The sequence below is a fragment of the Triturus cristatus genome, chromosome 3_2 (assembly GCF_964204655.1).
Source record: "Triturus cristatus chromosome 3_2, aTriCri1.1, whole genome shotgun sequence".
NCBI lineage: Eukaryota > Metazoa > Chordata > Amphibia > Caudata > Salamandridae > Triturus > Triturus cristatus.
Window position 1 is genome coordinate 997,358,590 of NC_140584.1, and position 27,273 is coordinate 997,385,862.

Below are 27,273 nucleotides of genomic sequence, written 5' to 3' on the forward strand. Positions count from 1 at the left end.
ATGACTGGCTAAAAGATGCAGCGTTCTGCCACACACAATTGTCTGAGTTCTGGGATTTGATGTCCACGCAAGCACGGCCCCTGGATATATGGGAACCCCTGCGAAGGTTTGTTCAAGAGCAGTGTAGTGATCAGGCCCGAACCCCTGCCATGGTGCGATGGGCGCCTGACTGGGGGTGGAGGTGTTCCCCTCTTATACCTGCGTCCCAACAGCTTTTTCCTTTTTTTTGGTATTGTCAGAGAGGTCTCCCCCACTCCCCCCTTCCCTCCCCTCTTGTTCCTCCTCCTTAATGGATGCTCAGTTGTATACCTATTGCTAGATGGCGACTGCACTTGCTCGAGCTGAGCACCGACTGCTAAAAGACAGGTTGGACTCTATGGACTAAAGCGTGTCTAAATGGCTACTCCGGTATGCTCTAGCAGGATGATAAGCTTGGTAACGTCGGTCAGAAAGTGCGCACTTTGTTTCACATTTATAATCCTGCTCTTCCTTTTCGTGATCTGTCGTTGTCTGTATTTGCTTGAACTTACTAATAAAGGTTTTAAAACTTTTTTAAAAAATGGTGGGAGGTGAGATTGCTGATACATGCTGAGTGCTGGAAGATTGAATTTGCTCCACTGACTGCTGGAATCCGTCTTGATCACTGTAGCAGGTGTATTCAAGGGGAAGTTGACTACGAAAGAGATGAGGTGGTTTTGGCTCCAGATGATAAAGAGGATTCCTGTTACTGTAATGGGTCCAGGCAGATAGATGATTATGTTCAAGCTCTAGCCAGCTCAGTGTGTAAGGCCAAAAAAATGTTAAAATACATTTAGAACCTGTTGGTTACTCATGAGGGATCTTGGTTGGGGAAGGCATGGATGGACACCCATGATGCAGAGATTGTTGTGATTTAAGGTGATGTTAGACTTGGCTTCCAGAAATGTGTCAACAAACACTCAATTGCTCTGTGGGGATATATAAATCAACAAGAAAAAGCAAGTGAAGATATGTGAGGGTGAACAGAGTACTAGAAGGTATTTGCATTAATTCATGTTGAAATCTTGAAATATCGAGGTACAAAAGAAGTCCTTCAAGATGATTGACAGTCCCCTCCAGCCTAGCAATCTGCATTTGGTGGTTTCTTGTGATCTTCCATACCATATTGTCTAGTGCAGTATAGTTCACATGAGTCTACCAAACTGCTTCCTGTCCCACTTTGAGTTTCAAATCAGATAAGAAAGGCTTAATGAGTTCTTGTTCATTCATCATGGGTGAAATGGAAACTCAGCTGCGGAGGTGTAAAATGAGCAGTGGTGTGGTGGTTTAGGGAAAGAAGTTGATCATGTAGCAATCCTGGGATTCAAAAGACACCATGTAATTAAGAGTCAAACATGCCTTCACTTGGAATAGTGAAGGTATATTCTACACAAAAACACATCTTCCAAGACCAACTGATTTAGTTGACTGTCCACCACTGGAAGATGCAACTTCCTAGCACCGATGAAGTAAGTGCCTATGGAGTTCGCCTACAGTGGAATAGGTACAACCCACCAGAAGATAAAGTTCCAAAACCCACCAATTAATTTGACAGCCCAAAACCCCTTGGAAGGAGCTGCCACAAACCAGTAGAAAATAAAGGTTTGTCTGTGGAGTTCATCTACAGGCAGTATTGGTGCAATCATCAGGAACACAAGCTCAACCTGCCCTCGTTCTCTACAAAAAACAAGAAGCACACCTAGAATGCTGTCTAGTGTTGCCTAGATTATGTACAATGACTGTGTTCAAATGTAGCCCACATATTCCTTACACCACAGAGGTTAGTGAGTCCCCAAGAATTCTTCCACCCTGTTTCTATGATATCATCTTCTTTAGTCGCAACATGAGCTTTATACTAAATTTCTATGACTCGATTGAAACCATGGAAATTAAACACCCATCCTTAGTTGTACTTCAGTAACCGAACCTTTGCTGAGATATAATTTCATACACCATTGCTAAACACCTCTTTAATCGATATTTTTTTACTCAAATGATTCAGAAACCTACTTACATAAAAGATCATACATTAAATGCTATCTTCATGCAAAACTCCTCTTTGTCTGTTAATAATTGTACTCCTATCATCTGGTGTGAGCATTACCTAATTAGTTGCGCATAATCTGCTAAGAGTATTACACAGTTCCTCACCTGACACTCCCCAATTTCGCAGTGTACAAGCATTTGCACGATACGCAGATTTCCTCACTGTCAACATTAGGGTAGTTCCCATCACTTCACAAAGGATATCATTTCCTGCCTTCTTCCTACTACAATTAACTCTTTAGAACATCCCATTGCCCGGGGAGTGCGGTGACCCCTGGGAAATGACAGACACAGGCAAGGTTATTTCCTGTTTAGGCCTGTTAGGGCCAGATAAGGCTTTAGGCCAGAACCCTTGCTCAAGTAAAACTTACCAGATAAGATAAAATCTTGTGAATCAATGAGAAATCCATACAGCCAATACCTACAAGCTCACCCAGATGAACACAACTACACAGACCCTCATATATCATTCGCACTTCACATAGACTTAGACGTGCCCATATCACGGACTACCACACACCCTCAAACTACAGAATACATATTTCAAATCATGCTCATTAACACTCGCTCTGCAGAACCCCACACACCATACATCGAATTTCTATCACAAGCTTGACACCCTATTTATCACAGAGACATGGTTCACGCCCACATAGTCACACATCCTAGATATCCTTCAACCCACAGGTTACTGCATCCATCATGTGGACTGTGCACATAAAAAGACAGTGTTAGACCTGGCCCTTTTTGCAGGTTTATTCTCAAACTTTTTGCCTTTTCCCACCTATTTTATTTTTCTGACCCTGTTTTTGTTGGACTTTACCACTGCTGATTGGTGCTAAAGTGCATATGCTCTCTGTGTAAATTGTGATTCTGATTGGTTATCCATGATTGGCATATTTGATTTAATGATAAGTCCCTGTTAAAGTGCACTGAGTGTGCCAGAGCCTGTAAATCAAATGCTACTCATGGGCTTGCAGCACTGGTTGTGCCACCCACTTGAGTAACCCTGTAAATGTTTGTGTATATGTATCTCAGACCTGTCACTGCAGTGTCTGCACTGCACGCACAGTTTTAACCTGCCATGTCGACCTGGCAAGTGTACCTTCCCTTTTCTTACATGAAAGACACCCCGAAGGTAGGCAGAAGGTACCCCCATGGGTAGGGTGCAGTGTATATTAAAGGTGGCAAACACAAGGAGATGATGGACGGAGCGCTGAAACTTTTCAGACACTCGCCCCCAGTCACAGATCTGGGTTGAATCCATCATCGTTCTTTAGCTCACTTCGCCACCTCAGTTCAGACACAGCTATATGCAAATCAGTCTTGACCCTGTACCTCATGGGAACAGTCCAGCCCGAAATGCCAAGCCATGTCTTCCCTGGACCAGAAACAAGCATCCTGGGACCAGTTTCTGGGTAACACCCTTCATCAGCCAGGCTAGCTTGAATCCATCACCATTCTTTAGCTCACTTCACCACCTCAGTTCAGACCCAGATACATGCAAATCAGTCTTGACCCTGTGCCTCATGGGAACAGTCCAGCCTGAACTGCCAAGCCAGGTCTTCCCTGAACCGGAAACAAGCATCCTGGGACCGGTTTCTGGGTATCACACTTCATCAGCCAGGCTAGCTTCCAAACTGGAATGGCATTGTGAGCAAAACAACGATGGATTTAGGCCCAGATCTCTGTACTGGGGTGAATGTATGACATTGTTCTGCATTCTGTCCATCAATTGTTCTTTTTGCATTTGTCACCCCGAGTGGGACGGGTATGCCCAGACGTGGGTCCCATGCTCACAATGCCACTGGAGTCAAGCTATCCTGGCTGATGTGGGCTGAAAGCCCAAAACTGGTCCTAGGATGCTTTTTTCCAGTCCAGGGAGGCCCTGGCCTGGCAGTTCGGCTGGACTGTTCCCATTGGGTGCAGGGTCCTGACTGATTTGCATATGGCTGTGTCCAAACTGGAATGGCATGGTGAGCAAAAAAACAATGGATTTAGGCTCAGATCTCTGTACTGGGGGGAAGAGGTGTGGCACAGCGGCCAGGGCGACTGACGCCGGACATGGGGGATCACGGTTCGATCCCCGGCACCGGTGGCAGGTCAGCCCAGCACCATGTGACTCTGGGCAATAGCTCGCTTAATCTTCCCAACGGCCCCCAGCGCCGGGATGCCTACGGGTAGCTGTGCGCTTTACAAATACTGGATTAACATTTAACATTTAATGTTTGACATTGTTATGTATTCTGTCCATCAATTGTTCTTTTTATATTAAAGGTGGGACATGTACTGGTGTGTAATACATGTCCTGATAGTGAAATACTGTGCATTTCATTTTTTACTGTTAAAAGGCTGTCTGCCCCATAGGTTAACATGGGAGCTGCCTTCTAACATCTTACAAGTGTAACTTGCTAGTGGGACAAGATGGAGAAATGGAATTTAGACTCTCTGAACTCCGAATTTAATAACACACCTTTTAATTAAGGTGGTTTTTAAATTGTGTGTTTGAAAATGCCACTTTTACAAAGTAAACCAAAAAGTGGGGTTAGGCCCAAAGAACCAGGGTCAGGTATCGCCATATAACTCATGAAAAAACGGAAGGGGAATCTGACAGCTGCTTAACTTCTGTGCTGTCTCTTTATAGCAACGGTCAAACACCAATTAATTACAGTTTGATCTGGTTATTTATTTAACCTTTTCATTCATTAGGATTTTATGTTTTTTCTCACACTAATTCAAATATATGAAAAGAATAACACTTATTCATTCCAAAAGACATAAACAGTTTACAAACAAAATGTTCAAAGATTCAACAGTAAACATTTAAAACATGCAACATCACTAAATAAAACAAATGGCTAACATTACAATACACCATATCATATTTCTAAATAAGACAAACCTAGAGGCTACCACTGTCAGGTTACCCACAAGTTACCTGTTACAAGTGGAGAAATCTCGCAGAGACGGCAGGAGCTAACGCCCCCATTCCCACCCTGTCCCACTGTGGATGTGCTACAAACTAGGACAAGGATGGGAGCTGGGATGGTAGCCAATAAGGTAGACACGGGGTCACGTGGAATGGTGAATTTCCCTCTGTGTGGGTGGACAGGGAACCCCCAACTGTATAGGAAGACAAGCAAATGGTTACTACCGCATAGCAGACCGGGTTCATTCAACCCATGCACTCATGTGGAACGACACTCACCTCCGTGACTTCTCCAGAATGTTCGCTACCAGACCGCTTATGCTGGGCCAGTAAGCGCTCCTGTGCTATAGGTCAAAAGAATAGAGACTCCTCCGTCTTGCAGTACTTGCTGCGGTTGAGGAATAGAAGCACGCCCGTGCTGGTAAAATAAGTGATACAGGACGGCACCAATCCACACCACGATACAACCAAGAGTTCCTGATCGTCGAAAATGCAACCGGACTGGAGTGTCGTACACCCTAGGGGCGCTTGCGCCGTGGGTTGGCAGCCCTGGGTGTGTTGTCTGTAGGTGCTTCAGCACGGTAAGTAGGGTTGGGTGCGCTCCAGCGCGGTGATCAAGTTTTGAATGCGCTTCAGCGTAGCAGCAGTGTTCCAACAAGCGCTTTAGCGCGGTTAGCAAAGGTAAATGCGCTTCAGCGCGACACAGAGTTCCCAATGCGCTTTAGCGCGGTGAGCAAAGGCAAATGCGCTTCAGCGCGACAACAGAGTTCCCAATGCGCTTTAGCGCTGTGAGCAAAGGCAAATGCGCTTCAGCGCGACAACAGAGTTCCCAATGCGCTTTGGCGCGGTGAGCAAAGGTAAATGCGCTTCAGCGCGACACAGCGTTCCCAATGCGCTTTAGCGCGGTGAGCAAAGGCAAATGCGCTTCAGCGCGACAACAGAGTTCCCAATGCGCTTTGGCGCGGTGAGCAAAGGCAAGTACGCTTCAGCATGGCAACGGAGTTCCAAATGCGCTTCAGCGCTGCGGGACTAGCTTGGTACTCGCCGTGAAGACAGCGAACGGCAAAGGTAATCCTCCGGGGTTCCGGACACAGCAGGAAACAGAGTCGCGGAAGCGTCGGGGGGTAGGTTCAATAATCCGAAGCGCTGGCCGGGGGAAAAGCCGCCGCTGATAAGCGGATTCCCCCGGAAGCGCTGTTGACGCTCTGGTGCATTCGGGAACGACTAGACCGCTACGGACCAAGCCGGAAGTGAGGATGTCGTCCCGCATGCATTCATACGTAGCTGGCAAGCAGAGGGAACAGCAGGCAAGGGAGCCGTGAAACCTGACAGCACCCCCCACCAAGAAACGACCCCCTCCCGGCACAACAGACTCACACAGGGGCCGCAGGGCGAGGACTAAGTGGATTCCGGACATGGAAGGCACGGACCAACCGGGGCGCATGTCGAACATGCGACAAGGGTTCCCAGGATCTCTCTTCCGGGCCATAACCCTTCCAGTCCACTAGGTAAAAGAGCCGGTCCCTGGTACGGCGGGAACCCAGAATCGCCCTGACCTCGTATTCAAGGTGGTCATCCCTCAGAACTGGGGTTGGAGGGGAGGATCCACCGCACTCAGGGTGGACAGGGTGGAAAAGGGACACATGGAAGACGGGGTGCATCTTCATCTGAGGAGGCAGCAAGAGTCTCATGGCCACACGGTTGATCACTTTCTCAATCACATACGGACCGACGAAACGGGGCAACAGTTTCTTGGACCCGTGGACATTGAGATGGCGGATGGAGAGCCATACCCTATCGCCTTTTTTGTAGGTGGGCTCCGGTAGTCTGCCGACATCTGCGTGCTGCTTTTAGTACTCTTTGGCCTTGGATAATTCAAATCGGGCCTGTTGTCAGAGGGTGCAGAGTTTGGCGTGGTATGCCTGAACCGTGGGTAATGGACTGGCATGTGGTGCTTCATATGGCATGGTTTTTGGGTGTATACCCTGTAGGCAAAAGAAAGGTGACATGCCGATGGCAGAATGCTTGTTGTTGTTGTAGGCAAATTCAACTAGCCAGAGCACTTCTCCCCATTATTTTTCGGTAGCCAGAAGCAAACAACGTAGGTATTGTTCCATGGTGTGGTTGGTCCTCTCGGCTTGGCCGTCAGTCTGCGGGTGATATGCAGACGACAAACGAACATCCACATTCATGGCAGCGCATACCTCGTTCCAAAAGCGAGACACGAACTGCGCACCCCGGTTTGTTATCACCACTGATGGTATGCCATGTAACCGAACCACGTTCTGTAGAAAAACAATCGCCAGTTCGGCTGCCGAAGGTAACTTCTTCAGGGGGACGAAATGAGCCATTTTCGTGAGGTGATCCTATGGTAAGAATGGTCGTATATCCTAAGGCGGTAGCCGGTAGTTCCACTACGAAGTCCATGGAGATGGTATGCCATGAGTGAGGCGGAAGAGGGATGGGATGTAGTAGACCTACTACCGGTCCGGTCGTGTTCTTGCCCTGGGCACACAAAGCACAGCACGCGATATGATTTTTGGTATCCTCTTCCAACGTTGGCCACCAAAAATTTCTCTCTAGAAGGTCCACGGTTTTCTGGTAGCCCGGGTGGTTGGAGAGAGGATGATCGTGACACATGGACAGGGCCTGTTGTTGGTGTTTTGCCAGGGGAAGAACATACTTATCCTCCTTGTACCAGAACCCGTTCTGTGATGTAACATCTTTGTACTTAGTTGTCGCGATGGAAGGATCCATTCGTGCGAGATCGTCATGAAGGAGTGAGAGAAATGCGGGAGACCATATGACACCCTGAAAACAATGTTCGGGAATAACAGGCAAGGGCTCAGAAGCACCAACAGAGTCATTGGAATCCTCCAGGCGGGACAGTGCATCGGCCTTGGCGTTTTCTTTCCCTGGCCGGTATGTAATACGAAAGTCGTATTCATTAAAAAACAATGTCCATCATAACTGTCTGGATGTTAGGGCACGAGCTGAGCGAAGAAACTGTAGATTACGGTGATCCGAGTAAATCGTTACCGGATGTTTGGCGTCCTTCAGATAGTGGTGCCACTCCTCGAATGCCTTCTTGATGGCCAACAACTCTCGGTCAGAGATGGTGTAGTTGCGTTCTGCTGGTGTGAGCATTTTGGAATAGAATGCCACCGGGTGCAGCAATCCTGACTTAATGTCCCTTTGCGACAACACACCTCCCAGTGCCTCTTGTGATGCGTCGGCTTCAACGATAAACGGTTGGTCAGGGTCGGGATGTCTCAGGATGGGCGCCGTGGTGAATCTTTGTTTCAATTCCTGGAATGCGTGCTCGGCTGTGTCATTCCAGCAGAAGGGAACCCCTTTTCGAAGCAAGCGAGTGATGGGCGTGACAATCGTGGAGAAGCCGTCGACAAAGCTGCGATAATAATTGGCGAAACCCAAAAACCTCTGTATGTGTTTCATTGACGTGGGGGATGGCCACTGCAAGACGGCTTCCACCTTCTTGTGGTCCATTTGGATACCAGCTGGAGTAATGATGTGTCCTAGGAATTCCACGGCCGTCGTATAAAAGATACTTTTCTCTAATTTGACGTATAACCCATGTCTTTCCAGTTGCCGGAGAATTGTGCGTACGTGTTGTACGTGCTCTGTCAGGGTTCGTGAATAGATCAATATATCTGTCGCGTACCCGCTGGTTTCCTCTCCTCAGAATGACGCTGATGCTAAATTGGGTCCACCTCCCATCTGCCCCTAGTCCGGAGGATGTATTACACACTCGGACGGAGGAGGCAGGTGAGCGAGGGAAGTGAGACAGGAACGGCTGGGACGGAGATCTAAAGGGAAACAAACACACTATGAGTGATAGCCGACTTGTTCGAGCCTCCCTCTGTGTATCCCCTATAGAGTGAGTCGCTTACCTGACGTCTCCTCCCACCTAACTGAGGTGTGGGGGCTGTGAAGTGAAGGGGCGCTGTGCTGGCTAGGTATCTCCAACACGGGAGTCCGGTAAGTTCCGCCTAGCGGGTGCACCCCCCAGGGTTGGTGAATGTTCTTCGGGAGCGGTGAGCGGGACCAAAGAGGTCTAGGGTAAGCCCCAGGAGCAGGCCTTCCTCTCTCAACGCAATGGCGCCCAATAGGCGCGGTAGCCCTTATAGGTAGATGATGGCGCTACTACTGCCAGGCTCCGAATCCTTGAGCCGAGGAGCGCGATACCCATGGACTGAGGAAGCCCAGAAATCCTGGGGCAGGTCTGCTGACAAGTATTACCTCTCTGTTGTTCCGCCCGGAATCCTTGGGCGCTGGGTATCTCTTGGCGCTGCGCCTCGTCTCGCGGAGGAGCCGGGAGGTGAGGAGAGCCAAGACGGAAGTACCTGTTCCGGTACTCCGCGGGTGACGAAGGACAAAGATGGTTGCCTCCTCTCCGGACTCTCGGAGGAGACGGGAGCGGAGAACAGGAAACCGTTCCGCGGTCGGTTCCGTGGAACGTCGCGGACTTCGGGAAATGCGGGAGATTCAAAAGCCGAAGCGTCGTATCCCAGTCTGCAGGGCACAAAGGCGAGTTCACAGGAGACTCCGTACTGCTGCAGCAAGGCTGGATACGTCCGGGAATAATCGGCCTGGTCGTGAGGGCGTGTCGTGTTTTTGTACTTCCCGCGGCACACCCACTGCGTGACTTGTGGACTGCCGGGGAGTCTGGGATTTGTAGTTCTTCCTGGTTTCTGACGGACTCGACACTCGGCGCAGGTATCCAGTACGATCGTGACAGCACATCCCCTCTCACCCATCAATGGGCGCTGAGTGGGGGACCAGGTTTGTCCGGACACCGGCGATGGAAAGCCCCCACCAGACGGTCCGCGTGGAGCGCCGTCGCGGGTTCCCAGGAGTTTTCTTCCGGCCCATACCCTTTCCAGGCCAGGAGATACCAGAGTTTTCCTCGCACCTTCTTGGAGTCCAACACCCTTTGAACCACGTACTCCCACTCGTGGTGGACCCACACGGGGGCCAGCCGCCTCCTGATGGGGCCAAGGAAGGGTTTGAGCAAGGAGACGTGGAACACCGGGTGGATGCGCAAACGTGCCGGGAGCTTCAGTTGGACGGCCACGGGGTTCACGTGTCTGACAACTGGATACGGGCCTATGAACTTGGGGTTAAAGACACTAGGGCGCCTGAATCTGATGTATTTTGTGGACAGCCATACTCTATCCCCCTTGTGGTACACTGGATTGGGTCTACGACGTTTATCTGCCTGATGTTTGTATCTGGATTTGGCTACGAGAAGTGTTTTGCGGGCCTGGGTGAGGGTTGAACGGATAGAGGATAGCCTGTCTTGTACGTCAGGGACGCTGAGATTAGTGTGCGGGAGCAAGAAAGGTGTGAACCTAGGATGGAACCCTGCGGAAAGAAAGAAAGGGGTTTGTTGTGTGGATGCATTCATGGAATCGTTATATGCCACCTCTGCGACCCACAACCAGTCCACCCAAGCGTTGGATGCTTGGTCCACATAACACCGGAGATACTGCTTCAGTGTCTGGTTGAGCCTCACGGTCTGTCCATCGGTCTGGGGATGGAAGCTGGTGGATAAGGAGGATTGGATTCCAAGTTCGGCACACCATACCTTCCAAAACCATGCCGTAAACTGAGACCCCCTGTCCGACACTATACCAAGCGGAAGGCCATGTAGCCTGACGACGTTGACCAACAGAAGTTTTGCAAGGGCTCCAGCGGTCGGGATTTGCTTACAGGCTAGGAAGTGCCCCATTTTGGTAAGGTAGTCCACCACTACCACGATGGCGGTGCAATTCTGGTCCTTAGGTAGACCCACGATGAAATCTACCGATATTCTCTCCCAGGGATTACAGGAGGTTGGCAGTGGACGCAAGAGGCCCTGCTGTTTGCGATGATCGGCCTTCATTTGGGAGCAAACAGTGCAATGACTGACCCATAGCAGAACGTCCGGTCTGACCGAGGGCCACCAGAAGTGTCTAAGAACTTTCTCCAGGGTCTTTGTTCCTCCCATGTGCCCGGCACTAGGTAGTTCGTGACACCACCGAAAAACGAGTTGCCGTAACTTGTGAGAGGGGACCAGAACCTGCGAGCCACGCATTGGGATGCCGCTTCGTAGGCGCCAGTCCTGGTGTCTCTTCAACCAGGCTATCCAGGAAAACGAGGAGACCCCTCGCTTTACGTCGCGTAGGAAGGACTCCGATTCTGTTAGTCCAATGACTTGCCCGGGAGACAGGATCGCCTGCTTGGGTTCCACCGCCGGGAGCCGGTGCACATCTTGTCGTGACAAGGCGTCGGCCTTTCTGTTTTGCGAGCCGGGAAGGTAGGTCACGATGAAGTGGTATTCGGCGAAGAAAAGCATCCATCGTCTCTGCCGAGGAGTGAGGTGTCTCGCTGATCTCAGGAACTGGAGGTTTCTGTGGTCGGTGAAGACAGTGACTTGGTGTTGCGCCCCCAGTAGCCAGTGTCGCCATTCTAGGAAAGCTTCCCTAATGGCGAGGAGTTCTTTTTCGGAAACCGCGTAGTTTTGTTCGGCGGTGCTCAGCTTCCGGGACATGTAGGCCACTGGGTGAAGACAGCCCGTATCTGGATGTCGTTGAGAAAGAACCGCCCCTACGGCTATATCGGAGGCATCGGTCTCCACTGAGAAGGGAAGGTCGGGATTGGCGTGTCGCAGGATGGGAGCTGACGTGAAGGCCTCCTTGAGTTGGTCGAAGGACCTTTGGGCTTCGGACGACCAGTGGAACGACACGTTCTTCCGCGTCAATCTGGTGAGTGGTGAAACCATCTGGGAAAAGTGGTGAATGAACCGGCGGTAAAAGTTCGCAAAGCCTAGGAAGCTCTGGATCTCCTTGATGGTCCGAGGTGGTGGCCATTGTTGTACCGCCTGTACCTTTCGGGTGGACATCACCTGTCCTGTGGGAGTTAGATGGACTCCGAGGAACTCCACGGTGGTAACATGGAACTCACATTTTGTGAGTTTACAGTAGTCTGTGGTTCCGCAAGGCTTGCAATACCCGCCCCACATAGACGACATGGTCTTCCTGGTTGTTGGAAAAGATCAGGATGTCGTCGATGTATACCACGACGAACCTATCCAGAAAGTCTCGTAGCACCTCATTGAGGAAAAACTGGAAGGCCGCCGGGGCGTTACAAAGGTCAAAGGGCATCACCATGTATTCATAAAGCCCAAACCGTGTTCTAAAGGCGGTCTTCCACTCGTCGCCATCCTTCATTCTGACCAGATGGTACGCCCCTCGGAGATCCAACTTGGTATACAAACGGGCCTCCCGTACTTGTTCCAACAAGACCGGGATCAAGGGTAACGGGTACCTGTTTTTTATCGTTAAGGCGTTGAGGGCGCGGTAATCAATGCAACAGCGTAGTTCGCCGTTAGTTTTCGGAATAAAGAAGAGGGGCGACGCTGCCGGGGATCGCGAGGGACGTATGAACCCCAACTTCAAGTATGTGTCCAGATATTCTCGCAGGTGGGTGGTTTCCGGCCCTGTGAGGGCGTAGATGCGGCCACACGGAATCACCGCACCAGGTACCAAGTCAATGCGGCAGTCGTACTCTCGGTGGGGGGGTAGCTCTTCAGCCTTTTGGACGCTGAACACATCTTGATAGGACGTGTACCAGGTTGGAAGTTTAACGTCCTTCTCTGCGGCTGTGGCGATGTGTTGAGCGGTAGTTGGGCCGGTGAGTTGATGGTGGGCCGTTTGGATACAGTGGTGGTTACAAAAGGCCGAGTGGAACGAGATGGTATTGGTGGACCATTCTATCATCGGTTCATGCTTCCGTAACCAGGGTAGCCCTAGGATGAGTCGGCATCGCGGGGCTTGTATGATGTTGAACTGCAGCCGCTCTCCATGGTCGTTTCCTATGGATATCCAAAGAAACGGAGTCACATATCTTATGGGCCCCGACTCCAGTTCTTTCCCATCCACAGCGTACACGAGCTCAGGAGGCTCCTTGCGCGTGAGCTGGATTCCGAGTCGGTCGGCTTCTTCCTTATCCAAAAAACACCCAGTGGCTCCGGAGTCTATCATGGCTCGTATGGTTCTTTTCCGTTGGTTGATGATGGCGGTCAGCGAGATAAAGAAGTGATCCGGCTCTTGATCTAGGGTGGATTCCATTGAAGGGATGAAGTGAGGGCTTGAAGGCTTCCCTCCTTGGTCCTTCAAGCTCTGTCGTTTCCCGTTGCCCCTTCGTCTATGGCGAGGGCGGCTTGTCCGGACCGTGGTCTGTTCGTCTTAGGCCTAACCGGACACTCGCGTAGGAAGTGGCCCTTTTTGCCACAGTAAAGACAGAGTCCCTGTTTACGTCGATGGTCGCGTTCACTTAGGGTCAATGAGGCTCTCACGGTCCCTATTTCCATAGGGTCCGCTCTGGAACTGGCGAGATCAGGAGATCGGTTGTTTTCATAGGAGACGGACGTCTTCTCTCTCCTTTTGGGATCCCCTTTTCGTTCACGAAGACGATGCTCCAACCTGGAGGCCAGTTCTACCATAGCGGCGCAGGTCTGGGGTTGAGGATCAATCTGGGCGATGACATCTTTCAGCTCGTCCGTGAGCCCTTGGTAAAAGATACCCGCCTGCTTGGTTTCAGGCCAGTCGGTTTCTGCCACCAACCGACGAAAGCTATTCATATAGCCTAGAAAGTCATTTGGTTTTTGCCGGAGAGCTAGCAGGTCGCGGTCAGCCGCAAAGATGTCTGCCCGGCGATCGAAGGTTCCTTCGAATGCGCTGCGGAAAGCGTCCCAATCATACAGTAAGGCTTCGTCCCTGCGGACGATGGGAACGGCCCATTGAGCCGCGTCTCCTGCCAGGTAGGAAATCAGGAAGGCCACCCGGGCCTGATTGGTGAGAAACAGTTTAGGCTTACAGTGAAAGTGCAGCATGACTTGCATCATGAAAACCTGTACCTTGTGTACGTCCCCATGAAACCTTTCAGGGGGGGCCAACGGGACATGGGCAGGCATTTCTACCACTACCGGAGGGGTCTGTGAGGAAAACGGGGCCCCTGCATCGAAGGGGTTTCGTTGCATTCTATCCATACGTGCGTGTAAGGCGGCCGTTTCTGACCGGGAAGCGGCTAACTCCGCCTGCATCAGGGCTAGCGAGGCTAACACGTCTTCTAAAGTAGCCATGACCTGATCAGCGTGATCGGGAGGAGATATGTCCGTGGGCCGATTATTCTGTCGCGTACCCGCTGGTTTCCTCTCCTCAGAATGACGCTGATGCTAAATTGGGTCCACCTCCCATCTGCCCCTAGTCCGGAGGATGTATTACACACTCGGACGGAGGAGGCAGGTGAGCGAGGGAAGTGAGACAGGAACGGCTGGGACGGAGATCTAAAGGGAAACAAACACACTATGAGTGATAGCCGACTTGTTCGAGCCTCCCTCTGTGTATCCCCTATAGAGTGAGTCGCTTACCTGACGTCTCCTCCCACCTAACTGAGGTGTGGGGGCTGTGAAGTGAAGGGGCGCTGTGCTGGCTAGGTATCTCCAACACGGGAGTCCGGTAAGTTCCGCCTAGCGGGTGCACCCCCCAGGGTTGGTGAATGTTCTTCGGGAGCGGTGAGCGGGACCAAAGAGGTCTAGGGTAAGCCCCAGGAGCAGGCCTTCCTCTCTCAACGCAATGGCGCCCAATAGGCGCGGTAGCCCTTATAGGTAGATGATGGCGCTACTACTGCCAGGCTCCGAATCCTTGAGCCGAGGAGCGCGATACCCATGGACTGAGGAAGCCCGGAAATCCTGGGGCAGGTCTGCTGACAAGTATTACCTCTCTGTTGTTCCGCCCGGAATCCTTGGGCGCTGGGGATCTCTTGGCGCTGCGCCTCGTCTCGCGGAGGAGCCGGGAGGTGAGGAGAGCCAAGACGGAAGTACCTGTTCCGGTACTCCGCGGGTGACGAAGGACAAAGATGGTTGCCTCCTCTCCGGACTCTCGGAGGAGACGGGAGCGGAGAACAGGAAACCGTTCCGCGGTCTGTTCCGTGGAACGTCGCGGACTTCGGGAAATGCGGGAGATTCAAAAGCCGAAGCGTCGTATCCCAGTCTGCAGGGCACAAAGGCGAGTTCACAGGCGACTCCGTACTGCTGCAGCAAGGCTGGATACGTCCGGGAATAATCGGCCTGGTCGTGAGGGCGTGTCGTGTTTTTGTACTTCCCGCGGCACACCCACTGCGTGACTTGTGGACTGCCGGGGAGTCTGGGATTTGTAGTTCTTCCTGGTTTCTGACGGACTCGACACTCGGCGCAGGTATCCAGTACGATCGTGACAATATCATCGATATATGCAATGCAGAAAATATCGAGATACTCCCTCAAGGCTTCATCGATGAAGTATTGGAACGCCGCGGGGGCATTACAGAGTCCGAAAGGCATGACCTGGTACTCATAGAGACCGTATTTTGTCCGGAACGCTGTTTTCCATTCGTCACCCTTCTGGACTCTGACTAGATGGTAGGCCCCCCTTAGATCCAGTTTGGTAAAAATAGATGCGTTCTTCACCTGATCCAGCAGATTGGAAATCAGTGGTAGAGGGTACCTGTTTTTTATGGTGATGGCGTTCATCGCCCTGAAGTCGATGCATGTCCTGAGATCCCCTTCTTTCTTCGCTACAAAAAAAGGGGAGAAGACACAGGAGACCTGGAGTGGTGAATGAACCCATTCCTGAGATATTCGTCCAAATAGGAGCGGAGATGCTCGTTTTCTTTTTCTGTGAGTGAATATATCCTGCTGCATGGCAGCGTGGAGCCCGGGACCAAATCGATCCTACAATCAAATGGGCGGTGGGGAGGAAGGGTGTTGGCGCCCTTCTTGTCGAGCACAGTTACTAGGTCCTGGTACTCTTCAGGCACCTTGTCCATCATGGTTCCACATACTCCGGTTACGGTTAGATTATGGCCCTGTATGGCCTGCGTACCCGGTGAGCCGGTGGGTGTGTAACAGGAAGCGTTACAATAGGACGAATCCAAGATCAGGGTTCTGGATACCCAGTCTATACACTGGTTATGACGTACCAGCCATGGTAGGCCCAATATGACCTTGAACTGGGATGTGTCGATCACATCAAAGATGATGGTCTCCGTATGGGTGTTCACAAATGACATACATAGGTTTTCAGTTTGGTACCGTATAGGACCCGAGGTGAGGTCAGTCCCATCCACTGCCTTCACGGGTTCAGGTCTGGTTTTCGGTGTCATGGGGATTCCCAACTTCTTCATAAACTGGGCATCAATGAAGTTGCCGGTGGCCCCTGAATCCAGAAGGGCGGTTACTTGCCAGGTTTGCCCTGTCCTGTCTCGTAGGACTACGTCCAGACCTATATGGCGGTTGCCACTGAAAGAGGCAGGGGTCGTCAACTTGCAGGATGAGGAACCCAGTAGACGGACCCCGTTACCTACTGGGTTTCCCTGTTTCCCGCCTTGTCCGGCTTAGATACAGGCAGTGCAAACGGTCTTCTCCCTCTTGTCCGGGGTGGCTTTACTGGACATTCTCTGACGAAGTGTCAGTTTTTTCCGCAATACAGACACTGATTCTGTCTCCTTCTTTTTTCTCGCTCCTCATTGGTAAGAGGACCACGAATGCTGCCTATCTGCATAGGTTCGGGCGCCTCACCGGACGGTTTTGGCTCATCCTTGGTCTTCTCTTTAAAAGACAGGAATCGAGGGTCGCTCCCTTTGGTCCTCTCGTTTCTACGTTCTTGTAGCTGGTAGTTAACCTTCACTACCAGGTCCTATTTCTTCTGGTGGATCGGGTATTTGAGAGATTAACAGACACATGCATCATCATAGGGTTTTGCGATTCCTTAATTGCGATTATTAAGGAATCGCAATTAAGGAATAGCAAAACCCTATGCATGTAGGAATCGCTAAAGAAATAGCGATTCCCACAAATTCCTTAATTGCGACTAGCAAATTGCGAGTCGCAATTAAGGAATGTCTTCCCATTCATTCCTATGGGCCTCCAGGCCCATAGGAATGAATTAGAGATTGCGGGAGCAATTTGCGAGTACCAGTAGGTACTCGCAAATTGCTCCCGCAATTTCGATGGTGCAAGGGTGTCAAAATGACACCCTATTGCACCCATGTATGTTCACTCTGCACAAATTTTGCATACACACATGCTCTAAGGGCATGTGTGTGGGCAACATGAAACTTAGAAAAATGCAAATAAGTGCATTTTTCTAAGTTTTCGGAAATTACCATGAGGTCCAGCCTCATGGTAATTTGCTCACGCTAATAGCAAAATCGCTATTTTTTAAACTGTAATGCATTGCATTTAAGGAATCTCAATTAGGGATTCCTTAAATGCAATCGCTATTTAAGGAATCCCAATTTTGAGATTCCTTAAATAGCGATTTTTGCATTTGGGATGATGCATCCCAAATGCAAAAATACCGGTCGCAAAGGGGCAGATTCTGAGAATCTGCCCGTTTGCGACCGGTTTTGTACTTGATGCATGTGCCTGTTAGTCCTTTATGTCGTCACGCAGGCCTCTGTAGAATACGGACACCTTTTTGCTCTCGGGCCAGCATGCTTCGATGACCAGCCTGCTGAAGGTTGTGATGTAATGGAGCAGGTCCGTGTTGCCTTGTTTCAGATTTAGCAGTTCGTTGTCTGCGGCTTGGATAAATGTGTGACGGGCAAACATGCGTCTCAGGGATTCCTTGAATACAGGCAGGTTGTACAGCATGGGATCATCGTTGTCCACTAGTGGAATGGACCATTGTGCAGCATCGCCTCCCATATATGAGAGAATGAATGCGACTTTGGAAGCGTCGTCAGGGAAGGCCGTTGCTCTTGCCATGAAGTGCAGATAGCATTGATGCAGAAAGACACTGTACTTGGTACTGTCCCTATAGAAGCGTTCAGGTGGGGCTAATTGAACGGGATGAGGTGTTATGACCTGTATTGTACTCTCGGGTTGGGCCTGAGAGGAGGTGCCCTCATAGGTAAAAACGGGAGGTTGTAACAGCCTTTCTTGTCTCACCCTAGGAGAAGGGGCAGTACCCCAGGGATTTGTTCCCCCTGCTGCCACTTGGCCTTGTAAGGCTGTCATATTGTGCCGTAGGCTAAGGTTTTCAGCCTGAATGTTTCCAAGCATAGCTGCTATGTCTTGCAAAGTATTCTCGGTGTCGCTCATGCCGTCTGGGCGAGATGGAATATCTTGGGCTTCGGATTCTGTCAGGTTCCCCACAAGTTACCTGTTACAAGTGGAGAAATCTCGCAGAGACGGCAGGAGCTAACGCCCCCACTCTCACCCTATCCCACTCTGGATGTGCTACAAACTAGGGCAAGGATGGTAGCCGGGATGGTAGCCAATAAGGTAGACACGGGGTCACGTGGAATGGTGAATTTCCCTCTGTGTGGGTGGACAGGCAACCCCCAACTGTATAGGAAGACAAGCAAATGGTTACTACCGCATAGCAGACCGGGTTCATTCAACCCATGCACTCATGTGGAACGACACTCACCTCCGTGACTTCTCCAGAAGGTTCGCTACCAGACCGCTTATGCTGGGCCAGTAAGCGCTCCTGCGCTATAGGTCAAAAGAATAGAGACTGCTCCGTCTTGCAGTACTTGCTGCGGTTGAGGAATAGAAGCATGCCCGTGCTGATAAAATAAGTGATACAGGACGGCACCAATCCACACCACGATACAACCAAGAGTTCCTGATCGTCGATGATGCAACCGGACTGGAGTGTCGTACACCCTAGGGGCGCTTGCACCGTGGGTTGGCAGCCCTGGGTGTGTTGTCTGTAGGTGCTTCAGCACGGTAAGTAGGGTTGGGTGCGCTCCAGCACGGTGATCAAGTTTTGAATGCGCTTCAGCGTAGCAGCAGTGTTCCAACAAGCGCGACACAGAGTTCCCAATGCGCTTTAGCGCGGTAAGCAAAGGCAAGTGCGCTTCAGCGCAGCAACAGAGTTCCCAATGCACTTTAGCGCGGTGAGCAAAGGCAAGTGCGCTTCAGCGCGGCAACGGAGTTCCAAATGCGCTTCAGCGCTGCGGGACTAGCTTGGTACTCGCCGTGAAGACAGCGAACGACAAAGGTAATCCTCCGGGGTTCCGGACACAGCAGGAAACAGAGTCGCGGAGGCGTCGGGGGTAGGTTCAATAATCCGAAGCGCTGGCCGGGGGAAAAGCCGCCGCTGATAAGCGGATTCCCCCAGAAGCGCTGGTGACGCTCTGGTGCATTCGGGAACGACTAGACCGCTACGGACCAAGCCGGAAGTGAGGATGTCGTCCCGCATGCATTCATACGTAGCTGGCAAGCAGAGGGAACAGCAGGCAAGGGAGCCGTGAAACCTGACAACCACTCGGTCTACCTCAAAGGAATGCTAAACACGGGGAACAATTACTACAAATGGAGGGGGGCACTTTTCATTTCATTTCCCTCTAATTAAATTAATGTTAATTCGTGGTTCCTCGGTGTCAACGCGTATCGAATCCCAGGCAAGAAGTACCGAGGCTCTCATCAGAGCTTCGTGATAGTCAAATGTTGTTATAAACTGATGGAAGCTGGTCACACAAGTCCGACTGCTCTCAGTGGGTCTTAAGGTAAATTTCCAACCCTGCACAAGTGAAACGATGTTCACACGTGGTGTGCAGATCGAATCTTCAAGGAAATTGTCAGTCCTAATCCTTCCAACCATATGAATCTAAGTCCGACTTGGATTTGTGTGGTTGGAAGGATTAGATTCTTTATCCAAGGGGGGCGTGGCTTAGGCGCCGTGCAAGATGGCCGCCTAGAGGGGCTGCTCCGTCGCATCGGGACGTTTCCTGGTCCAGACGGTGCATTTTTCTTCATCCTTTCGGCGAAATTATTGCTGCGCCGTGCACCGGAATCATGGGAGCATTTGGTGAGACCTTTGACGTTTTACACCTGCCTTGCTGAATGCCTTATTTACTCGCTACATCGTCTGCCTCGTAACAGCCGCCATTTTGTTTATGCGCACCCGCGTTTTGAAACTAGGCACCCTCGAGGAATGCTCCGTGTGTGCTGGTTCCTGGCTGCTTGTTTCTGTTCAATCACCCAGCGAATTTATTTGAATTGATGTGCCACACAATTTAAACAGTTATTTATTTTATTCATGACACCAGGTTTCATGGACGCCCTCTAATGTTTTTCTCCTCAAGATGTCCGCCATTTTGATGACGATTTGCCTCACGTTCCTTCTTGGATAACTTCTACTTACCTCTTTGTTGGCTCTGCGAACTGCTTCATCTTCATTACTATGCGCACATTTTGCTCTCGCTGTGGAAGTTTTTAAAATGTGCTGGGTTTCACGGAACATTTTGCTTCCTTATGCTGAATTCAACTGTCTATGAATAAACTTGCTGCACTACTAATCCTTCTTATAATTGCTTTGCGCATTCCATGCCCTGAAGTTTTGAACCTATGAGCAAACTGCGCAACCCGAACTTTGTTTTTGTCCCTGCCAAGAGTATTTCTCCAGCAACGTCCTTATCGACTTTGGTGTCAGTCTCATCTCCCCACACAGCCCAAATGGCGGGTGTCGCTTCTAATCATTCGTCCCCGACACATTCCATCTCAAACAAATCCTCTCCACCTGCCACGCTTTCTAAACGCTTAAAGCAGGATCCTCCGTCTCCTGATAAACCATCGTCTCCTATTTCTATGGAATTGATTTTAGAGGAAATTTGCGCCTTGCGCCCATTTGTAGAAGAAACCAATAACAAGATGCAATTCCTTGAAGAGAAGTGGTCTGCCATGGATAGCAGAGTGACGTCAGTAGAGCAACAAATTTCAGAGTTATCTGTTCATTTGCAACGCATCTCCTCTTTGGAAAAGCAGGTTCTCGCTCTCCAACAACATACAGAGGACTTAGAAAACAGAAACAGGAGGAATAATCTGCGTATATACGGATTACTGGAATCTTTGGAAGGGGACGATCCTGTTACATTCTTTACTTCCTTCCTTCCGATACTCTTGGACATGCCAGCAATTACTTCTCTCAGCATCCAAAGAGCTCATAGGCTTGGTCCTCGTTCATCTGCTTCAACTAAGCCACGTGGTGTCATTATCCTTTTCTTGAAATTTACGGACCTTCTTTCAGTTATTACTGCAGCAAGATCTAAACGCCAAGTTTCCTGGTTGGGTCAGAAGGTCTATCTATCCCAAGATGTCTCCAACGCTACTGCTTCCAGAAGAAAGGAGTTCTTGAATCTCCGCGTCCCCTTGCGAACTCTGGGTGTTAGATTCGGTTTGTTCCATCCTTGTATCTTCAAAGTCACGCACCAAAACCAAACATGGACTTTTCAAGACCCTGCAGAGCATAAGAATTGTATTCATATCCAAACTAATAGTCACATGGATACTTCCATTTCTCCTAATGGCTGATCATTAACCTCTTTTTCTTTACAGGATTTCCGGTGTTTGTTCTTCATTTACCTGCTATATGCGGTTGTTGTTATGCTCACGTTTTACCTTTTTATGTTTCTCCATAGGTTTATTAAGCTTTTCTTAGGCGTTTTAACTTTTCAAGGTTCTTAATTCCCCGTGTTCTATAGTGGCTGTTATGTATTCCCCTATGTCTTTTTCCTGATATTAACCATTTCTTTTGTTCATTTATATAGATCAGTTGGTCTCTATTTCTTCGATCCATATGGATCCCTTCCTACGTCCCTCGTCCTGATGCGGTCGGACTCCCAATCCTGGGAGGCTTGTCTTGTTGAGTGTCTCCATTACCCCTCCGTCCTTTTTGTATCCCCCTCAGGTATGTTATTCTCAGTAATCCTTTTTGGATATGTACTGTCTCTTCTTACGTTTCTTTTCTCCTTTTCCTCCCTTTCTTTCCCCCGTTTTCCTTTTTGTCGGATAGTTATACTCCCTTTTCCTCTGTTTATGTCTATCTTCTTTTTTTCTTTATATGTAGTGTTTCTCTCTTCCTCTTCGTACTCTTTCAGCTTGTTCTCTACATTCCCTTTCTACTTTTATTCTCTTTTTCTCCATTTACAAATAATTTCATTTCTTTTTCTATTAAGGATTCTTTACCTCATCCTTGTTTTTTCTTTTCTGTTCTTTGTTACATTCATTTTCTCTTTCTCTCTCTCTTATTTATCGAGTGTATGATATATATATATGCATTCTTGTACTTTTTGTTTCTATTAATTTTATGCTACATGTAAATTCAAGGTTGTTTCCTGGAATGTAAAAGGTTTTATTAACCCCATTAAACGGCAGAGAGTTCTTTCCCATTTAGCTTCATATAATCTTGATATAGTTCTCTTGCAAGAGACCCACCTTACTGAAATTGAATCCCTTAAATTAAAACGGAATTGGGTGGGTACAGTCCTTTTTTCACCTTCCACCAACAAAAAGAATGGAGTTGCCAATTTATGTCATAAGAAATTAAAATGTAATGTTTTGTCACAAGGAAATGATACTGATGGTCGATGAATACTAGCTAAGTTGCTCATTAACTCTATACCTTTAACTGTTTTTAATGTCTATGGCCCTACACAACCTGATTGCTCTTTTTGGCCTTTAATCACGAAGAAATGTGTTCAATATAAAGATGACTTATTTATTTTAGGTGGAGATTGTCACCAGATTGTTGATCCATTCCTTGATCGTAAATCCACGGTTCGTTTCATACCTCACAAAACTCATAAACAATTTCTTGACACCATTCTGCAATACCATCTTACTGACTCTTGGCGACTTTCGCATCCTGACACTTTGGATTACTCCTTTTTCTCTCCTCCTCATACTTCTTTCTCCCGACTGGATTACATTTTTCTTTCCCAATCTTTGTCTCAAAACGTACTGTCTTCTTCTATTGAACCTATAGTGATCTCGGACCATGGCCCTATTGTAACAGACCTTGACTTACTTCCACCGCGACCCAAGTCTTCCCGTTGGCGTTTAAATTGGGCACTTCTCACTGATCCAAATTTCTCCTCCTCTTTTCGTTCCTTTGCTAAGGATTTCTTTTTATTTAACTGTGACCCTAATACCCCTCCTCACATCCTCTGGGACTCCTTTAAGGCTACTGCCAGAAGATTCATTATTGATTTTGTCTCTAAGAAAAAGAAACAATATCTTCAGAGGCAGAAAACCTCCCTAGCGTATATAAAATCTTTGGAGCATAAATTCTATACTTCTTCAGATAAGGCTATGTCACCAGATCTCTTGCGAGCAAAATTGCAATTTAATACATTTACTACTGATAATGCATCTTCAATTCTTCTTCATAGTAGTGCTCATTATTATGGAGGTCGCAATAAGTCAGGGAAAATTTTAGCTAACTATCTGAAATCCCATAAAGAACGTACTCTTATAGAATCTGTTTATTCTTCTGATAATACTCTTTTACATAAAGATAAAGAAATACTTGATCAATTTCAATTGTTCTATAAACAACTCTATACCCCAGAATCTCCCCCTACTCCTACCCTTGTTCAGAACTATTTTGAGAATCTCCCTAAACCTTCCAACTCTCACCTCAATTTTCCGGTTCTTGAACTAGACCTTTCATTACATGAACTTTCCTCGGCTTTGACATCCCTCACTAAAGGCAAAACACCCGGTCCTGATGGTTTCCTTGTTGAATTTTATTTACATTTTTCGGATCTTTTATTACCCAAACTTTTAACGCTTTTTAAGTCATTTTACTCATCTGGCAAGGCAGAGGGTACTTTTCAGGATGCTACCATTTGTCTTATTCCGAAAGAGGGCCGTGACCCCCAATTTTGTAAAAATGACTGTCCGATTTCTTTAGTTAATATGGATTATAAATTATTTGCTAAATTGCTTGCGTTGCGCTTAGATCCCCTTATGCCCCATCTTATTGGTAAGGAGCAATGTGGCTTTGTTAAAGGTAGGCTTACCTCTGATAATTCTCGCCTTTTTCTTAATGTTTTGAATAAAGCCCCATCTCTTTCGATCCCTTTGGCCGCTATCTCCGTTGATGCAGAGAAGGCTTTTGACAGGGTGAATTGGTCCTTCTTCATTTGCTTCTTTACGTTGGCATGGTTTTGGCCCCAAATTCATATCCCTTATCTCTCTGTTATACTCTGCGCCCAAAGCTTCGGTGCTTGTGAATGGGCAACTCTCCGCGTCTTTTACTCTTCGGCGGGGTGTTCGTCAGGGTTGTCCTTTATCTCCACTTCTTTTTGTCCTGGCACTTGAACCTTTTTTGTCTTCTATCCGTAACAACAAATCCATTTCTGGTTTTCCTTATGGTAGCAGCCAATTGAAACTTTATGCATATGCAGATGACATTCTTTTGTTTATATCTGATCCAGAAGTCTCTGTTCCCCCTTTATTATCTGAATTTGACACATTCTCTCTGGTCTCAGGATATAAGATTAACTCAGATAAGACTGAAATCCTTCCTCTTACCAAAACCTGTCTTCCTCACCTTTTCTCCTCTACTGGCTTTGCCTGGAATAGTTCCAAAAATTAAATATCTAGGCATTTGGTTCTCTAATTCTATCTCTTCGTCAATTAAATTAAATATGTCTGCAGTTTTATCCAGAATTGAACAATTGTTCTCCGCCTGGAATCCTCTTTTCCTTTCCTGGTGGGGTCGATTGGACTCCATTAAAATGATGATAGCCCCTATTCTAATTTATATTTTCTCAATATTACCAGTTCATGTTCCTACACTCTTTTAAGGCCCTTGGTTCACCCTACTACCATTACTCGTGAATCCTTTTTAAATACACCCATTTGGTACAATTCACTTATCCTTTTCAATAATAGACCTATCTTCTGGAACTCTTGGAGAATAAAGGGTGTTATGTGGGTTAAACAACTCTTCAATGGATTATTACCTTGCTCCTTTCCCCAATTTCAGCTTTTATTTCACTGCCCCCGATCTTTTTTGCAGAAACTTACTATTCTCATGGCAATAATTCTTGACCGTTATTATTCTCTTCCCTCTTCATCATCATTAGTACCTCCACCTCCTCTTCTTAAAATTCTCACTATTATCCCTAAAGCATCTTTTATTTATAAATGTTTCTCCTCCCCTAATCCGGATCGTGTTAAATCTAAATGGGATCTTTCCTGGGAAGCGGACTTTGACTGTACCTGTTCTGTTGCTCTCTGGGATAAACTTTGATCCAGATCCTTAAAAATGTGTTCTGCCTCTCTTACTCCATCCATATTCTATTTCTATCATAGACTTTATCTTTCTCCTCTTTCCTTGTCTCGCTTTACTCCTTCTTCTGACTCTAATTGCTGGACTTGTGGCGCTCCTAATGCTGATCTTCTTCACTTATTCTTTCTCTGTCCAGTTGTCTCTGCTTTCTGGGTAAAAATCTGGCTATACCTCTCCCGCATTTTTGCGCTCTCTGCTCCTTATTCTTCCCTTTCTGGGTAGTCTTTCTCATTCTTTAGCTCTCCCTGCACACTCAGATGGTGTTGCCGATACCACCAGTATGACCACTCAGCTCAATCCACAGGAGCGACGAGAAATCCCCACACTCCCAAAGCCCTTCTATGGGTGAGCCCTATGCAAAGGAACACACACCCACAGGAGAACCCTCGGAGATGTGGGGCTGAAAACGTGAAGGCAGCTACACTTCGGAACCCCCAGTTGGTTGTTTTCAGAAGGAACAGGATGGGCACAACCTACAGAGGAAATAAGGAAGAGAACGTTAATGATCTCTGTCCCCCACCCCTACTTAGGAGACACCCACACACCCAGGCTAATTACTAAATGCTGGCGTTATGTATGACACACAAACACAATGTCCCTTACCAACTGAACATCTCCTTAAGGCATATGACGATCTGAATGACACAGCAGTGTAGAAGGGACTTGTTGACGGCAATATTCGGGAGAGAAGGCAGCAGCATGTAAGGCCTCTAAGGGAACAACCAGCGTATGCCTGAAACCAGAGGCTACACTGACACAAGGTCCAAACCAAAGTATTACCTCGGGGCTTAACCTGCTACCACCTACAGCAGTGTATGAAAGACAGGATACCCCTAACACGGTCAGAGGGAAACGACACCGCTAAATACACACCAAAGGGGAAATAAGGGAGTGATTTCTCATGAACACTCTTGCGAGTCTGGAGTGCACGGGGTACTCGCTACAATGTTTCTCTCCTAGAGGATAAAGGACACGCGACCGCGTTGTGAATAGGAGGATTCGGTCGACGTGTCTAATCTCACCAATCACAGTGAATGCAAACAGCAGCGCTCTACTATGTCTGGTCAGGGAGCGGGGATTTAGAACGCCGAGGCACGGCAAAGAGATAGGGAACGCGGCTTAACAGGAAGGCGGGGCAGCAGTCATAAGCGGTACTCAGGAACAAACCGCTACTTACTGCAACCGCCGTAATCACCCGCCGCCTCAACAACAGACGGGGAAAACCTCACCCGCTTACTGCGAGCATACAACCACGGGACCAAACGAGGGAGGAGGCAGCACCAGGACAAACAACGCGTGTCGACCTCCGTCGTCTTCACGAAACCAGGAACACTAAACTTCACAGGAAACAAAGGGGCGTGGACTAGGGTCGGAAATCCGAAAGCCAAGCACCGGCTTCGAGTCTCATCAGGGTTTATATGGAGGGAACGAAAGAAACTCCACCTCCTCAAGGGACCGTCTTAAAATTGTGTATCATCACAAGGCCAGCAACCAAATCTCTATTTCGCAGTCGACTCCCAAGTAATAACTGCGCAAGAGAACCTACCTCTAACAGTTCTCCCACCCAAAGGCCGACTGACAGGGCGAGGTTTAGTGGGATGGAGGGCATGAAACCTCCGGACCAAGACAGGGGCGTGTACATTCTCAGCCGGTTCCCAAGAACGATCTTCAGGAGAATAGCCTACCCAGTCATTTAAGTACTGTAATTTACCCCTGTGTCTACGGGAATCTAGGACTCGCTTTACTTCGTATTCCGTGTCCCCACCCGCTAGGATAGGAGGAGGAGGCTGTTCAGGATTCAGAGAGGGTTTGCATTCTTTGAGTAAGGAGGTGTGGAATACGGGATGAATCTGCATTTCTTCGGGTAATTCAAGTTTAAGTGACACAGGAGTGATAATTTTCATGATCTTATACGGACCCACATATCAAGGTTGTAACTTCTTTGGACCCGCTAATCTTAAATTCTTGGTGGACAACCAAACCTGATCGCCTACTTGATAATCGGGAGCAGGTTTACGATGTTTGTCAGATTGTGTCTTTATGGCTTCTTTGGTCTTTTTTAATTCTCTGGTGGCGGTTTCCCATATCTCTAACAGGGTGGCATGATGTTGTTGGACAGCAGGAATATTGTCTAGATGACTGGGT

General features: G+C 48.5%; 1 long non-coding RNA gene across 2 annotated transcripts in view; it reads left to right on the top strand.

Moving 5' to 3' along the window:
* Positions 1 to 27,273, top strand: part of LOC146858975 (uncharacterized) — a 294,899-nt gene that overhangs the window by 252,540 nt on the left and 15,086 nt on the right. For both annotated transcript variants that reach the window (XR_014979718.1, XR_014979717.1), the window contains exon 2: positions 21,596 to 21,735. This is a non-coding gene — a long non-coding RNA (uncharacterized LOC146858975). The remainder of the gene's footprint in view (positions 1 to 21,595; positions 21,736 to 27,273) is intronic.